At 42.7% G+C, this 16,277-nt stretch overlaps 1 pseudogene; it reads left to right on the top strand.

The window, feature by feature from the left end:
* Positions 1 to 2,451: 2,451 nt before the first annotated feature.
* On the top strand, positions 2,452 to 15,818 carry LOC111970565 (uncharacterized; annotated as a pseudogene).
* Positions 15,819 to 16,277: the final 459 nt, after the last annotated feature.

Genomic DNA, 16,277 nt, shown 5'->3' with positions numbered 1-16,277 from the left:
AGGGTCGAGCACACCCCAATTCTCATCGACAGGGCTGTAGTGAAGAAGGTCGAGAGCTTCAAGTTCCTTGGTGTCCACATCACCAACAAACTATCATGGTCCAAACACACAAAGACATTTGTGAAGAAGGTACAACGACGCCTATTCCCCCTCAGGAGATTGAAAAGATTTGGCATGGGTCCCCAGATCTTGCCAGTTGGTTGGCGCTCTGAGTACACGTCCTAGTAATCCGTATGGCCCCGCGGCCTTGTGAATGTTGACCTGTTTAATGGTCTTGCTTCCATCGGCTACGGAGAGCGCGATCACACAGTCGTCCGAATCAGCTGGTGCTCTCATGCATGCTTCAGTGTTGCTTGCCTCGATGCAAGCATAAAAGGCATTTAGCCCGTATGGTAGGCTTTGTCACTGGGCAGCTCGCGGCTGAGTTTCCCTTTGTAGTCTGTAATAGTTTGCAAGCCCTGCCATATCCAACGAGCGTCAGAGCCGATGTAGTAGGATTCAATCTTAGTCCTGTTTTGACGCTTTGCCTGTTTGATGGTTCGTCTGAGAGCATAGCTGGATTTCTTATAAGCTTCTGGGTTAGAGTCCCGCTCCTTGAAAGCGGCAGCTCTAGCCTTTAGCTCGGTGCGGATGTTGCCTGTAATCCATGGCTTCTGGTTGGGATATGTACATACGGTCACAGTGGGGACGACGTCGTCGATGCATTTATTGATGAAACCGGTGACTGATCCTAATCCTCAATGCCATTGGGTGAATCCCGGGAACATATTCGAGTCTGTGCTAGCAAAACAGTCCTGTAGCGTAGCTTCCGTATCATATGACCATTTCCGTATTGAGCGAGTCACTGGTCAGATTTGCCAAATAGAGGGCGAGGGGGAGCTTTGTATGCGTCTCTGTGTGTGGAGTAAAGGTGGTCTAAAGTTATTTTTTCTCTGGTTGCACATGTGACATGCTGGCAGAAATGAGGTAAACGGATTTAAGTTTGCCTGCATTAAAGTCCCCGGCTACTAGGAGCGCCGCTTCTGGTTGAGTGTGGTCTTAGAGCCAGCATCAGTTTGTGGTGTTAAATAGACAGCTACGAAAAATATAGATGAAAACTCTCTTGATAGGTAGTGTGGTCTACAGTTTATCGTGAGGTACTCTAACTCAGGCAAGTAATACCTCGAGACTTCCTTAATATTAGACATCGCGCACCAGCTGTTATTGACAAATAGACACACACCACCACCCCTTGTCTTACCGCAGGTTGCTGTTCTGTCTTTCCGAAGCACGGAAAACCCAGCCAACTGTATATTATCCATGTCATCGTTCAGCCACGACTCTGTGAAACAGAAGATATTGCAGTTTTTAATGTCCCGTTGGTAGGATAGTCTTGAAGGAACTCATCCAGTTTATTCTCCAGTGATTGCACGTTGGCCAATAGAAAGGATGGTAGAGGCGGGATACCCACTGGCGGATTTGGGCCTGGTCCGGGAGCAACAGTATTGTCACGTTCCTGACCTGTTTTCTCTTGTTTTGTATTTATTTAGTATGGTCAGGGCGTGAGTTGGGTGGGTTGTCTATGTGTTGTTTTCTATGTTGGGGTTTTGTGCGTTCGGCGTGGTATGATTCTCAATCAGAGGCAGCTGTCAATCGTTGTCCCTGATTGAGAATCATACTTAAGCAGCCGGGATTCACGTGTGTGTTTGTGGGTGTTTGTCTTTCGTGTCAGTATTCGTGCCACACGGGACTGTTTTCGGTTGGATTCTATTTGTTAATTTGTTTCATTGTAGTGTTCAGTTTGTTTTATAATAAATTATGGACACTTTCCACTCTGCGTCTTGGTCCGATCCCTACACCTCCTCTTCAGACGAAGAGGAGGAAACCTGCCGTTACAAGTATATCCTTCATCAGACTCATTAAACAAAAAATCTTTGTCCAGTTCGAGGTGAGTAATTGCTGTTCTGATATCCATAAGCTCTTTTCAATCATAAGAGGCAGAAACATGAAGTACAAAATAATTGACAAACAATGTGAAATAAAAACACAAAATAGCACAATTGGTTAGGAGCCCGTAAAACGGCAGCCATCCCCTCCGGCACCATTATTCCATTCAGTAAAGTACAGTACAATATAATACACTATACTGTACTTTACTATACTGTACTATGGTCTACTGTATTGTACTGAACTATACTCTACATTACTGTACTTTCCAAACTTGTGAAACATAGAAATCTATGATTGGCTCAGATTTGGTCCGGACTGGACCAAATCTGAACCAATCATAAACGTCTATGTTCAGATCAAGTCAAGTCCGGACCAGATGTCTGTGGATGTTGAAATCAAGACCGGTCTGGACTGGACCAAATCTGAACCAATTATAGAAGGGGGAAAAAACGACATCTGTGGACGTTGAAATAGAAACCAGGGAGGACGGACCAAATTTCAATATCTTTTCAACGTCCATGGATGTGGGTGTCGGACGGTACTCACTGGGTTATATTTGCTTTTAAAAATTAAACATTATAATATTGATTTGAATTCAAGTAAATAGGCTACAAATACGCAAAAGTTATAACCCAACCTGTTGCGGTAATTTATTGGTCCTCCTTCCAGGTCTCATCAGTCTTTGGTAGAGCTCTGTGTCCACCTAGTGGTGTAGTTCTGTTATGACACAGAGTAGTCTGAATTGTCAGATTATAACACGTTTTTATCATTAGAATCACTCCTTCACCTTAATCATCACCTTATTGTTTTGCCCCCCTGTCTCTAATTTTGTATTAGTATAATGGTCTACAGTACTCATTAGGCCTATGCCGTATAGGCTTGTGCACAGTTTGTTTGTCTTGTATTCTCTGCAGTCTCTGACACCCTGATGGAATTCATGGTGGATTTCTTAACCAAAGCCAAGGAGATAGCAGATGGCAATGCCAACATTCCAGAGGAGCTGAGGGTCAACCTACAGAAGGCCCTGGACATAGCGTGTGGTCTAGACGGCTACCTGGAGAAAATGAGCAGCCAGGAAAGTGCACCTCTTGCTGAACTGTATCAGTGAGTATTTCCTGTGTCTGTCCCACAAACACAGTGCACATGCATGGTTTCTCATGCACATGTCTTACTGAACCTCTTGGAACACAACGATGGAACACAACTGGGAGAAAGATTTCATTTTCGGCTTCCAAAAGAGTGCGTCACATCACAGGGCATGTGGAAGGTGAGCTGTCTTTATTACCTGCATTGGGTAGAGTGGAGTGGATGCATGGTTAGAGAGATACATATTTAAATGTGCTAAATATTTGTCTTTCATTATGTATAATTGGCAGGCCAGACTCTGAAAATGCTGGTCCACATGAGTAAAGCCAAGACCATCCTTGAGATAGGCATGTTCACAGGCTATGGGGCTCTGTCAATGGCTGAAGGACTGCCCGAGGATGGTTCACTGGTTGCCTGTGAGCTCGAGCCATATCTAAAAGAATTTGCTCAGCCCATATTTGACAAGTCTCCACATGGCAGGAAGATAACAGTAAAGATTTGTTCTGCCATGGATACCTTGAAGGTGACTAGTTAAAGCATGTTGTATTAGCCTGCAGTGATTTCACATGTTGATCTGCTTGTTTAATAACCAGGTTATGAAGTTATGTGGATATACAATGCAAACCAAGTCACTTATGGAAACATAACTATTTATATTAAAAGTGTAATACGTATGATGAGTGTAGTAAGTAGGCTATGCTATATAACATAACCATTACCCCTGTTATTTGAGTGACTGGTAGGGGTAAATGAAAATACACTGTATCCGTACATTTAGCTCAATGACAGTGAATGGTTCAGTGCTCTGATAATATTGTCTCTTTTAAAGGAATTGGCTGCAGCAGCCAAGCAGTTTGACATGGTCTTCGTCGACGCAGATAAGAACAACTACATCAACTACTACAAGTTCATCCTGGACCACAACCTACTACGGCTGAGTGGTGTGATATGTGTGGATAACTCTCTGTTCAAGGCTAAGGTCTACCTAAAGGACACCTCTGATGAAAACGGACTGGCGCTTCGAGATTTTAACCAGTTTGTCACAAGTGATGGAGCAGGTCAATGGAGAGACATGGCTTGTAGTGCCTGATTATTACAGGGTATTTTCTCTTGTGTTAATGAAGATGCGTTTGGTTTTCAAGGTCATTCTTCCTCTCAGAGATGGGATCATCATCATCTGCAGAGTACCCATGGCACCAGCATGTGCAGGTACACGGGTAATGTAAGACACATTCACAGAACCACATTTAGTTAATTTTTTGTCCAAGTTTACTTTTAGCATTGGTACTACCATTGTTCATTGGCAACGGTGGTTACTACTACCATAAGTCAAATGGTGCCTTTACAGTACTTAACAGCTCATACAGACTTTTTCCCTGATCGTTTACTACTCACAACCTGTGTCTCAGAGCAAGGTAACATACGATGCGATATACCGTGGTGTGAACGGGAGGTCGATCCTGGACCGGATGCGTCTGGACGGCAGGGTGGCCTATGTGACAGGGGCAGGCCAGGGTATAGGCAGGGCGCATGCACATGCTCTGGGAGAGGCTGGAGCCAAGGTGGCTGTCGTGGACCTGGACCAAGGGAATGCTGAGGGCGTGGCTGAGGAGCTCACACTGAAAGGTAAGGGCTTGTCAATTGAACACAACACTATGATTGTATGTTACAATGTTGGCATTTCATATTACACTTCCATGTATTTGCCAGCAGATGGTGGTCTACTGTCACGGACAAGTAGAGGAAATACTGTATATTGTAAAATTCCAGGGCCAACTGACTATATTATATGTCAAATAAACTTTAATGTGCACCATATTTTACATATGGAGACAAAGAATTATATAAATGTTTTCAATATTATCAGTCTAGACTAGGGATTCATATATGCATAGTCACTAACCATATCTAAATGTACATACTACCTCAATCAGCCTGACTAACCGGTGTCTGTATGTAGCCTCGCTACTTTTATAGCCTCGCTACTGTATGTAGCCTGTCTTTTTACTGTTGTTTTATTTCTTTACTTACCTATTGTTCACCTAATACCTTTTTTGCACTATTGGTTAGAGCCTGTAAGCAAGCATTGTATTCGGCGCACGTGACAAATAAACTTTGATTTGATTAATATTTTCCCAGGGAAACAAATAAGTGCCCATTTAAAGTGTTTAAAACCAAGATATGGTCAATATGGCAGGGTTCTCCCAAAATAAGAGAGGTGCTGTGCCATCTTGTTGGCTTGGCTGGGCCACTATGTAACGATTTCAGAGCAAATAAAATGTATATTTCGTAGTGATAAAGTAACTATCTTTCATCGCCAGTGACATTTTTGTGAATTGCGAAACAGGCCTTTCATAAATTCTTATTTATCATGTTCCTCAATTAATTCAGCACATTTCAGCAGTAGACTATCTCCACACAGAGCGCACTCAGGACACACAGATTGCACCCCAAATATAGCTTTGTCGAATCATACAAACTTTGTAACGTTAGTCAAACTAAAGTCAAATGACCAAAGTTGCTAATAAGCTTGCTAGATAACCTCCTTGAACTAATGACAGAATATCTCCTATATTTGGCAAGATCAAGTTGATGATTATACAGATAGCAGATTAGCTCATGAATAACGGGGAGATGAAAAGTGGAAATAGTTTAAATATCAAGGTATTTAACGGGGACCAACTCTGTTTTAATAATATCTGTGTCTACTCTCATACAGTTTGTTGATCACACATTCTCTACCGAAGCTCTCATATGGGCAGCAAGTACGAGACAGCGCAGAGAAGCGGGGGAAATGTCATACCAGGATTTTGACATACATAGGCGAGAGACGTGTTTTGATAATGATACCTATGGATTACAGAATAAAGTTAGGAATTTTCATGCGAGATTCCTGTGAGATTGGAACTGGATAGAAAAATAGCCTAGGCTCTAGGACAGGAGAAAATGATAGAATTTTCCCTCATGCCTCTGAATTCTTAACAGACTTCATGTCTGTGACAGAGATGCCTATGTAGTGAATTGTGCACAGGCCTGTCAAATTTGGGACTGTCTGAAGAGTCGCAATGACAGCTCAAAGAGACATGTTATTTTATAGGTTAACTAAAGGGGTTTCCTGTAGGGTTTATTAACTTTTTTCAGGTCACGTGTGAAGTCCGACACTGTCCATTATGCGTGTGCTTTGAAGTTATGTTGACTTTGTGTGAAGTAAATACACTAGGCTAAAGGCTTCCATGCGACAACCTGTTTGGATAATATGCTATAATTTTTTTGCTAATCTACTGCTGCGCATGTTGTGCATTTTGTGGATTTGCATTAGTGCAACATTTGGGGAAAATGTTGTAATTTCCTGTGTCTTGTCATAATTTTTTGAGCTGAAATGTGGAGATTGTTTTCCCGGGACAGTCCCGGGATCCCGGTTACCTTTGTAAATCCTTAGTCTAGACATGTTGCCTATTGTCACATTTTAAACAGCCACTACTTTTTAATACAGGGATCAATTGCATTGCGATTACTGCTGACATCAGCAAATCCGTGAATGTTGAGAGGATGATTGACAGCATTGTGTCCAAATGGGGAGAGATCCAAATAGCATGCAACAATGCAGGGATACACATGAACTCAGCCAGTGAAGACACCAGTCAGGAAGAGTGGGACCAAACCTTTGATGTCAACTTGAGGAAGACTTTCATGTCCTGTCAGGTGTTTAACTCCTCTACTGTATACTACTGTAGGCCTGTTTGATCTATTCCATCACTCAGAGGGTCATAACTGTGTCATAGAAAAATGTCGTTTGCATTTCAGTTCAGCTTACATGTCTAACTGTCTTGGGGGGAATGTTTGGCCTGTTTTACACATGAAATATATAGGAGAGTTTGAGTTAGGGTCTTTGAGTAAGTATGAATAATAATGAAAAGTGTACACTAATGGTGCTTTTCCATTGTGACTTACCCCCACACTAGTGGGCCGCTAATGTTTTATGTTAATGTCAGCTCTAGTGATATTGTGATTCTATCAGGACTGTGACACAAAAAAAATGGACTTACAAAAATTGCGTTTTATTGTCACATACACCGGATAGGTGCAGTCAAATGTGTTGTTTTACAGGTTCAGCTGGAGTAAATGAGGGTTAATTTACTTGCTGAAGGGCACATCGACAGATGTTTCACCTTGTCGGCTCGGGTAGGTAGCAACAGGTAGCCCAACACTCTAACCGCTAGTCTACCTGTCGCTCTAAAGACTTAAGACTTATGGTCGGCCACAAAAGATTTGTGGCGAGCAGAATCAACAACCTCTGCATCATTCAAGACTGTTGCTTTGTGAGAAGGTGTCAAAGTTCACAGTTAGCCCTTGTTATGTAAATGCCAGCTGAAAAGTACCAAGGGCCTTGCCTTTAAGTTAGATCCGTTCCCGTCAGAGCCATGGTCCAGTGAGACACGTGTGCCGGCCTGCAAAGATGGAAAGAGAAAAGTCTGAGCCTTTTGGGTAAAACACTGGGGGTAAATCTTCAATGGAAATGCAGCAATAGGGTGTCAATACTAAAAGTGTGAAGAATGTTCCTAATATGCGTCCATTCCCCCTGAATTCTTGCCTCAGGCTGCAGGTTATGTGATGCTGAAGCAAGGATATGGGAAGATTATTAACACAGCATCCATGGCCAGTCTAATAGGTGAGTAATGATTCTATCTATCCTGTATATTTGTCTTCCTTTCATCTCCATGTATTGTGAGCCAAGTGAAGAATGGTGAGCCAAGTGAAGAATGGTGAGTCAAGTGAAGAATAATGAGATGAGCTTTGTTGCTGCATTGATGTCTCCTGCACTGAGAAGTACATGTAATACACATCACAGCGCTGTTTTGCACCAGAACATAATTGTATACAGTTTGTTTCTGTACCGTTGCAAACAGACTTGACTGGGCTTCTATAATATTTCCATGTCAATGTCTTTTAGTGAGCTTGAAGTGACATTAGAGGAGGAGAACTTGGTGACCCATTTCTCAAATGCAATCTATGTCTAACAGTATAATTGCTACTACTGCTAATCTTCATCGTATAACTGTTTATTCAGGCCAATGCTATAGTGATTTATCCACCCCCCATTATTCTCCCGCTGCAAACGCACAGTTGTGATTGCTGCTCATAAAGGCAGTTTTGCATCATAATAAACATCCGTCTCCTGAGCTGTGGGGAGGATGTGGAAGAAAGGCAACCTGAGGTCCAACATGTAAAGGGTGTTCCTGTGCAACAACCCTGCCTGCCTGTGCCAAGGGCCGTGTTTAAGCAGCGGAAGATGCTTTCAGATTTTACTGAGTGCATTGTGAAATCTGAGTTATTCACAGCCCAGTTGAAATCCTCCTACAGGTTCCTCCAGAGGAACAGCAGCACTTCATCAGCAGTATAGTCAAATCGCCAATAAACTCCTGTACCATATGGGCCTCAGTACCAACTACAGGGGCAATCTGTAAAACAGGACCATGCTGGTAAATAGAGGCCGGCATAAAAAAAGTGATCAATTACTCACATTACCAGCAGTCCTGAAGGAATTTACTTTATTGGTCTGGACATCTGTTATAATATTGTCATAATGCATAATCAGATGGGACTTGTTCTAGCCAAGTAGGGTACCAAAAAGCAGCCGTGAATGTCCAATTAAAATGCACAATGACAGCTTTTTGTCCATCTGCTGAATAAAATGTGTTTTCCCCCCCTCCCATCTCAAGAGAATGATGGTTGGACACACAGGAGGAGGAGCATTAAATGTACACTACATTACCAAAAATATGTGGACACCTGCTCGTCGAACATCTCATTCCAAAATCAAAAATCATGAGCATTAATATGGAGTTGGTCCCCCCTTTGCTGTTATAACAGCCACCACTCTTCTGGGAAGGCTTTCCACTCGATGTTGGAACATTTCTGTGGGGACTTGCTTCCATTATGCCACAAGAGCATTAGTGAGGTCGAGGTCAGGCACTGATGTTTGGCTCGCAGTCGGCGTTCCAATTCATCCCAAAGGTATTCAATGGAGGTTGAGGTCAGGGCTCTGTGCAGGCCAGTCAAGTTCTTCCACACCGATCTCGACAAACTATTTCTGTATGTACATCGTTTTGTGCATGAGGGCATTGTCATGCTTAAACAGAGTCCAATGGTGGCGAGCTTTACACCACTCCAGCCAAAGCTTGGTATTGCGCATGGTGATCTTGGGCTTGTGTGCGGCTGCTTGGCCATGGAAACTAATGTCATGAAGCTCCCGATGAACAGTTCTTGTGCTGACGTTGCTTCCAGAGGCAGTTTGGAACTCAGTAATGAGTGTTGCAACTGAGGACAGACAATTTTTACGCGCTACGCGAACAGCACTTGGCGGTCCCGTCCTGTGAGCTGGTGTGGCCTACCACTTTGCGACTAAGCCGTTGTTGCTCTTAGACATTTCCACTTCACAATAACAGCACTTACAGTTGACCGGGGCAGCTTTAGCAGGGCAGAAATTTGACAAACTGACTTGTTGGAAAGGTGGCATACTATGACGGTGCCACGTTGAAAGTCACTGAGGCCATTTTATATTTCCCTATGGAGATTGCATGGCTGTGTGCTCGATTTTATACACCTGTCAGCAACGTGTGTGGCTGAAATAGCCAAATCCACTAAATTTGAAGGGGTGTCCACATCATTTTGTATATATAGTGTATTTATACATGCTAACAATATATATTCCAATATATATGGTCATATTCTTCATGCTGGTTGACTGTATTGGGAAGAGGATGTACAGTGTTTGACCTGACTGAGCAGAATAGAGGGAGTCATGGCAGCGGCACTGTCATTCAAATGAATATACCTAGGGCTGTGGCGGTCACGTAATTTCATCAGCCAGTGATTGTCAAGCAAATAACTTTCGGTCTCATGGTAATTGACCGTTAATTAACATAAACACATTTAGCATCTCCTGGCTTCCACACCTAGCCTACAAGCCACTGATGCAGACCTTTGGAACATCTACATTTAAAACATCTACATTTAAAAAAGTCTAATAAATCCATGTAATATAGCCTTCTCCTTCACAATAAATCCACTACTTATTTTAGACAGGTATAAAGAAGCATGATATGAATGTAACGTTCGTCGTCGGAATGAGACCAAAGTGCAGCGTGGAAAGTGTTCATGATTTAATGTTCACAAAAAACACTCAAACAAAATGACAAAAGGAGAAAAACGAAAGCGCACAGTTCTGTCAGGGAAACAACCTAAACAGAAAACAACACCCCACAAAACCCAAACGGAAAATGACAACTTAAATATGATCCCCAATCAGAGACAACGATAGACAGCTGCCTCTGATTGGGAACCACACTCGGCAAAACAACAAAGAAATAGAAAACATAGATTTTCCCACCCGAGTCACACCCTGACCTAGCCAAACATAGAGAATAAATAAGGCTCTCTAAGGTCAGGGCGTGACAATGAAGAAATCGTTATGTTATGTCCTGATCTGCCTATGCCAAATGGCTGTGGGCAACACTAGTTCCTTTAGCAGACAAGATTTGCTTAGAATTCCATGGCATTATTTTATAGTAAAAAGAATACAATTGAACAAAGCTGAATAAAATGGCAAATATATTTTCTCCAAATGATTTGAGGGAGTGCGCACATACTGTGTTGAGCGGTTAACAAAGAAATAAGTATTCCTATATGCTTAATTTAGAGTTATTAATGTAACTTTAGTTGTTCTACAAACGTTGGGCTATATGTTTTGATTTTTAATACATTTTAAGGCTGCATGATGCGACTCTAGTGATGATTAGAAAAAAGTTGCTTGAAAGGCATGAGCTCTGCTTTGTTTTTTTGCACAGTCTGTACACACTTCATCAGTCACTCATTCACAATTTGACAAGCACTTGATAATGTCTCGAATTTCACGGCAGCATCTCCTTTGTGTGGCCGTAATGCACCCTAAAAAAAGACATGCCTTTTGCGGCCAGTGTCCATTGTGCCCTTTCCTTTACTTAGATTTGTGTGTATTAGGTAGTTGTTGTGGAATTGTTAGATTACATGTTAGATATTGCTGCACTGTCGGAACTAAAAGCACAAACATTTCGCTACACTCATAATAACATCTGCTAACCATGTGTATGTGACCAATAACATTTGATTTGATTTGTTTTGACCTAAGTGCTCTCACACACATGGCTCTCCATCACATGATCGGGTCTTTCTCATAGGCTACAAGTGAAGACAGACACCGGGGACACAACTGCGCGCGTCCTTATCCAATTCCGACATCCACATTGAAGATATTGGAAGAACTGTCCACATTTACTTTTCGTCAGCCAACAAGATGAGTAGGCTTAATGAACAGCAAAAGCACTAGCCTATGTCAATATACTATCCCCCATAGTACAGAAGTCGACCTATTCTATTCTGTGCGAGAAATACATATTCCAAACAGAGTCTGGGACAGCTGTGAGATGCGATAGATCTCAAATGAATACAACCACTAGTATCAAAAACCTTTTGTATGCAATGGGGCTGACGCAACAGATCAGAATGTTTAGCTTAAAATGTTGATAAACTATTAGGCTATTTCTTCACATTATAAGCTCAGCGATGCGCACATGGCAGTAGGCTATAAGCGTGCATGTTCCATTAGCGGGAAAACACCATTATCAAAAGTTACCACAAATGCAATTTTGCATGTAATGCTTTTCTTATAAAGGTTAAAAAAATGATGGTGCAAATTATCTTCACCAAACTTGAAATGCGCTGCTTATGTATGCTAGTTAGGTTCTACACCCCTTGTAAAATGGATTAATGTGCTTAATATTAAGAAATTATTTGGCCACTTTAGTTGTGATATAAACCTTATTAAAACATATAGGTCCTAGGGGCTAGGCTACATGATGTGTGCGACTATGATTCGAAAAAGTCACGAAAAAAAAGCAGAATTCACAAGTTATAATATATCATTCACAAGTGATAGGCTAATATTGTCACCCATCAGACTATTCTTGATTTAATCTTGTCTTTACATATACTAAATAATATATGGGTGAAATTTGTTTTGATTTAGAATGGACCATTATCATACACCTGTATCGAAACAGGGGCAGCAGAATTTTTTAAAATCTACAGTAGGCACTTAGCGAATAGCGAATGGAGAACGCTTTTCCCGTGGTTCATTTTCATGCCAACCCGGTAGGCTATACTCCTGTTGTAAATATAAGCAATGTGCTTAATATAAGGAATGTTGAGAAATACATATAGTAGGCTTAGCCTATAGAAAGCTGATGGGATCCTCTTTTTAGTAAAGGCCATGACTCCTGTTTTCTCACACAATTGCATAGCCTATAGAAATGTTGCGCAACCTGAGCTCATGGGCTCTCATGAAGTGTTTGATTAGATTTTCGAATACATTTGCATTTATTTGACATTTGCATTGTCAGAGTGATTAGAGGGACAATAGAGTGCTGAATACCAGGCAGTTAGCAAGTTTGGTAGGATACTAATGTCCAGCAGGAGCATCAGAGCTTGGAGAAGCCTAGTTACCGTGACTAAACGGTCACGTGGAATTTGACTGCCATCATGACTTGTGACCGCCGGTGTGGCGGTAATACGGTTACCGCAACAGCCCTAGATATACCTGCAGTTGCCATCAGCATGTTAACGTACATAAGAACAAGGTATCCTTTCTTTAATAAGAGCCAATCTTTCTGTCCTGAGGACTTGAGTCTGTGTAGGCCTGCCTGATGAAAGGGCTTGTTTTCCCCCACTTAGAATGGGCAATAAGTAGCAGGGTGAATGTTAGAGGGTTTTAGAGAGTGCTCTCCTTCTGCCTCTTTTTCTACCTCTCTAAGGATTACTGCTCTTAAAGACGGAAAACATCAATGCAGGTGTATTTGAAGGATGAAGGCCTGTTTTGAATGATATTTTGGAGCCGTATCATCAGGTCTTCAGTGAGGATTAGCACTGTTAGGCTTTTTTAGCTGTGTTTCCTGTCCTGATAAATCGGCTTTCACCTTCAATCTGGGTGTAAGCCCTGGGCTCTGCTCCTCCTCACGTGCTCTTCCTCTCCTCCTGGGCTGGGGCCCTACCAAGGGGCCTGCACCTCCTCCTCAGCCTCCTCACTCCATCATGGAAGCATCCTCCTCTCACATCAGCTATTTTACTTTCTAAACAGAAGCTCCAGTCCAGTCTGTCTCCCCAGGACCGGCCCCTGCCTCTCTGCACCTGTGTCATATTTATCATCTCAGTCCCGACCGAAGCAATTTGGCAGTGAGATCACGGGGCGACGAGGTTAACTACTAAAGTTGTATGTAACTTGGAGGCTTCCTTGTGATGATTAATCAACCAGAGGAAAATGAGCCGCTGTCCCAGCATCCCATGCAGTGTGCAGCATCTGTGATGGTCAAGGCAAACAAATGGTGTGTTGCCTTTGTTGCTGAACACGGTGCAGAACCGGACATTACAAGCAATTAATTTGACATGGCTTCATCCACGGGGTCCCCAGCAGCTAATGGAGGTGTTTTCATGTAGCATCCAGTATGAAAGCAGGGAGCTGAGTTATGATTGAAATGAAGCAACGCTCCAAATGAATTACACACAGGGGTACTCTCGGAGAAAGTGTGTATTGAATGTGTTTCATGGTTGTTAAAGGGGTAAGGTTTGGTTTTTAGACATTGAGTGCAACTTACATGGTCAGAGATAAAACAGGTGACATGTTCACATGGGTTGACAGTGGTATCTTTGTTCTTTTGCCTGTCCCCCTCCTCTGCAGTGCCCCATCCACAGAAGCAGCTTGCCTACAACACCTCAAAGGCAGGAGTGCTCAAACTGACACAGACACTTGGCACAGAGTGGATAGACAGAGGGGACCGAGTCAACTGCATCTCGCCGTAAGCGTTTGTCTCCCATGTTTGTTATAAACAGAATAGACCTACAGTATAGTATCAATGTCAGGTACTGTATCCCCATGCCAAAACAGTTTACACATCACTTATACGCACAGATAAAAAGGAGAAGATTTCAATCCTCACTTGGATTAAGAATGTACACATACAAAAAGTCCATGTATTGTTTTTTTATTGAGCTGCCAAGTGCAGTATATCACATCATTACAGAACTGTGCTGAGCAGTGATTGAGTGTTTTTCTCCACTGGAATAGCTCCATTTGAGAATGAGGCTCCAATTTAAGTCCTCAAACAATGTGCTCAAGCTTAATTGGATGATGTCTTGAGGGATGAATCAACCAAACACTTGCTCTAATTGTTATATTCAATTAGGGAATCAAATTAGCATCATCACTACAAGTGGCTCCACAACAATAGCATGTTGTTTGTGTATGTTTGTCTGTGAAGCCGTGCGGCGGGAAGACGAGAACTGAGAAAGAGTTCTGCCTGTGTGTTCGGTGGCGCATCCCTTAGCCACAGCCATCCCTGAGCAAATCCGTCCAGTGACTCGGCTCGGCGTGCGGGCCCCGTCACAGCCCCAGAACAAAGCGCCCGTTCATGCGCCAGTCGCCGCTTTGCTTTATTTATTGCCAGCTTGTTTGCTCATTTTAATTTGCAAAGAAGCAATTCTTTCCCCCTGCTAACTGGCTGTCTCAATGGGCCGCTGATTTCTTTGAAGTGACAGTCAGTAAATATGCATAAAAAAGGGACACAATTAGCGAGTGCGAGGTTGACTGCAGCCTGATTTCATTGGCAACTTTAGCCGCACCGGTGATAAGCTGCATTATCTACAAAATTGGTTGAGGGAAAACAGCACCTCTGATTGCCAGGAAAGGTTCCAGATAACAGGGTGCTGAAGAGAAATATAATTGAGGTGGAATATGTTAACTATGGTGTCATATGCTCCTTGGAGGCGCTAATTTATCCAAATGTTGGAATTTGTATCAAGGCACAGCCTGGAATACTGTAGGCCTAACATGTTAGCTAAAGATGAGTCGACCGTGAAGCTTTTAGCTACTGTCATATTGATTGTGTGAAAAGCCTGAAGTCGTCTCACATTAGACACAGATGTGTTGACATGTTTATCCAAGTTATATATTTAATTAGGTGGAGAGAACATCATTGGTCATGATACACTAATGCTGACATTAGACTGGAAGAGGCATCGTCTAGACTTGAAAGTACCTATGTCTCAGAGGAGGAAATCAGACGAGGAAATGCCTACAGTACCAACACACCTGTTTCCTTTAAATGCCACTCAAGCACTCTGCCTGAGAATCAAACCAGCTCAAGCACATATCAGGCAGGAATCAAAGCGAGATTGTGAGCAAGACGCAGAGAAAGTGCTTATCTACAGGCTCCTGAAGGCAAATTACACCCAGGGTCCCATCGTACCCGGTGGCGCTTCCTGCGACGTGCCAGTCATTAAACGGCACGAGTCCCACTGTAAATACCATCAGAGATGCTGCGTCGTGCCCTTTCTCTGAGGATAATTGGGTTTATTTTTGTCACCAAAGTGGTGGCTCTGAAACACGATGCCGCTGTCACTCCTGGCTCTGAAGTCTGATGTCTCTGATTCCTCTTGTTGATTTTTTTTTCTCCCTCCATCCTTGTCTCCCCCTCTCTCATTTCAGGGGGATTGTTGACACCCCTCTCATCCACTCAGAGAGTCTGAGGCCTCTGGTGCAGCGCTGGCTGTCAGATATCCCTGCTGGACGACTGGCTCTAGTGACAGACCTGCAAGCTGCAGTGGTCTACTTGGCATCTGACGCCTCCGACTACATGACAGGGCATAACTTAGTCATAGAGGGTGGGCAAAGTCTGTGGTAGAGAGAGGGAGATACTTTCTTTGTTCCACCCTTGGATCACACAGAGAGGGAGATACTTTCTTTGTTCCACTCTTGGATCACTCTTGGGAATAGGCACCTACTGTGAATGATCTCCACAGGGAGAATAGAATAACATCGAGAGATTAGGTCAGGGTGATTACGTCACTGGTTTACCATTATGTCAGATTGGAGATTATTTTGTTAAGTTTCGTACTGTACTCTTCCAATAAATTGGTCATATTTATTTAGACACAATTGTGCTTTTATATTATATCTATGATCATTTTCTTGACAGTAATGCACACCTTGTTGCACATCCTTAATACGCTGATCGTATCCCCTCTACATGGTGCAAATCTGTTTTTTCACACAGAAACCCTTTACTTGCTTGCCTCTGTGAGTGACTCTTTTAAACAAGTATTCAAACCATTGGCCTCATCAGAGGTATTTTGTTTCGTCAGTGCCAAGTAGTTGAAAATGATTCATACAGTAG

The sequence above is a fragment of the Salvelinus sp. IW2-2015 genome, linkage group LG11 (assembly GCF_002910315.2).
Source record: "Salvelinus sp. IW2-2015 linkage group LG11, ASM291031v2, whole genome shotgun sequence".
NCBI lineage: Eukaryota > Metazoa > Chordata > Actinopteri > Salmoniformes > Salmonidae > Salvelinus > Salvelinus sp. IW2-2015.
This window is presented reverse-complemented; position numbering and strand designations above follow the sequence as displayed.